Here is a 2,546-nt window from a genome sequence, read left to right as displayed (position 1 = left end):
ATTCAATAGCCTTCCCCTACATAGATAACAAATACACTGAGAGGGAAATTAAAGAAACAGTACCTTGTATAATAGCACCACAAAAATGAAATGCTTAGCAATTAACCTAAATGAAGAAGTCAAGGACCTATTCCATAAAAATTACAGTACTCTGAAAAAAAGATCATAGAGGATTTCAGAAAATGGAAAGATAGTCCCTACTCTTGGATAGGAAGAACCAACATTGTGAAGATGGCTATACTCGCAAAATTTTATACAGATTTAATGCAATCCTTACCAAAATTACATCAACATACCTCACAAACCTAGAGAAATCACTCTTAAAAGTTATTTGGAATCAGAAAAGACCTAGAATAGCAAAGGCAATCCTGGGCAACAAAGACAAGGCAGGAGGCATTACAATTTCTGACTTGAAATTATATTACAAAATTACAAAGCTACTGTGACAAAATCAGTATGGTACTGGCAACAAAATAGACCTGAGCATCAGTGGAATAGATTAGAAGATACATAAGCAACTACAAACACACTCAGCCACCTTATCTTTAACAAAGGGGCCAAACATGCTTACTGGATGAAAGACAAACAGTGCTGGAAAAACTGGCTCTCTACATGCAGAAAACGAAAACTTGATCCTGGTCTATAACCATACACTAAACACAAGTCAAAATGGATTAAAGATATAAACATTAAAACAGAAACACTAAATCTCCTGGAAGAGAAAGTAGGAGGAACTCTTGAAGACATAGGGGTAGACAAACCGTTCATGAAAACAAATCACACTGCATGGGTAACACTTGAAATAATTAATAACCGGGACCTTCTCTTATTGAGAAGTTTTTGCATGTCAAAAGAAATTACCCATGGAGTGAAAAGACAACCCATGAGTTGGGAAAAAGTCTTAACTAATAAGCACTCAGACAAAGATCTTCTCTCTAGTATTTACAAAGAACTAAAAATCATTAGGGCCCTAAAATTTAAAGACCTAATCCAGAAATGGGCATCCGAGATGAACATACACTTCTCAGAGGAAGAAATTCTAGACACTAATAAATACATGAAAAAATGCTCCACATCACTAGCCATCCGCAAAATGCAAATTAAAACAACACTGAGATGCCATCTCACCCCAGAAAGAATGGCTATCATAAAGAAATCAACCAACAACAAATGTTGGGAGAGGTTGTGGGGAAAAAGGAACCCTTCTCCACTGCTGGTGGGAATGTAGACTGGTGCAACCATTATGGAAATCAGTGTGGAGATTCCTTAAAAATTAGGACTGAAATGGGCTGGGGAAATAGCTCAATAGAATAAGTGCTTGCCTGGCAAGTGCAGGGTCCTGAGTTCAATCACTGGTACCTCAAGGAAAAAAAAAACAAACTAGGACTGAAAATCTCATTCAAACCAGCTGTCCTCCTACTGAGAATTTTCCCGGGGGAAATGAAAATGTCATATCATAGTGATATATGTGCATCTATGTTTGTAGCAGCACAGTTTGTGATAGTCAAATCTTGAAAGCAACCAAAACGCCCATCACCTGAGGAATGGATATGCCGTGAGAGCAATGGGCTAAGTGGAGTCAGCTTCATGAGTAATAAGAGCTGGTAGCGTTTTTGATAGAACGAATGACAATGTGTCTTTCATAGAATAAATGTTGCTTTTTAATTTAAAAACTAACCACATTTTTTCAAGCGCATCCTCTGTGAGCGGAATCACACAACCTTTGTCCCTTGATCCCTAGTTTACCTGACTCAGCACAGTGTCATCGAGGTGCAGGCCTGCTGTGCTCTGTGTGAACTCCATGGCATCATGCATACTGATAACATGTCACTTGTCGTTCATCTCTTAAGGACTTTAGAGATGTTTCACTATTTTGCAACTGTGAATAATGTGGCCATGAACAGGGATGGACAGGCATTATTTGATAATTTTTAATCTTTCATTTATTTATTTATTTATTTATTTGGTATAGGATCTTGCTATACAGCTCAGACTCATAGTGATCCTCCTGTCTCAGCCTGCCCCGTGCTGGGATTACAGGCATTTGCCACCACACCTGGTTTCGAGGCCAGCATGGCCTACCAGGGCTCAGGGATTGGCATGGTATGTGGTACAGGGAATTGAAACCAGGTCCTTGCACTTACCAGGCAGGCACTTAGAACATCAAGCTATCTTCCCAGCCCAAAGACAGAGATTATTTGAAGCCAGGTAAGGTAGGGCACACCTATAGTTGCAGCACTGAGGAAGGTTGAAACAGGAAGATTATACAGTCCAATCTTCTGTGGGGAATTTAGTGAGGTCATGCCTTAAGAAAGTCTAAAAACAAAAACTAAAAAGGGCTGGAGAGATACATAGTGGTAGGGTGCCCCTGGGTTTGAGCTTCAGTACTTAAATTTTTTTTTTAAAAACGAGCTGTCTGTTTGAGTCCCTGTGTTCCGTTTCTTTGGACCTAGCCCCAGAAGCAGCCTGGTGGACTCAGCATAGTTCTGTTTAATTTCTGAAGGAACAGTGACCCCCTTTTTCATAGTGGCTCCCACAGTTTACAT

Source organism: Octodon degus, unplaced genomic scaffold (genome assembly GCF_000260255.1).
Source record: "Octodon degus isolate 3935 unplaced genomic scaffold, OctDeg1.0 scaffold00017, whole genome shotgun sequence".
NCBI classification, from domain to species: domain Eukaryota; kingdom Metazoa; phylum Chordata; class Mammalia; order Rodentia; family Octodontidae; genus Octodon; species Octodon degus.
This window is presented reverse-complemented; position numbering follows the sequence as displayed.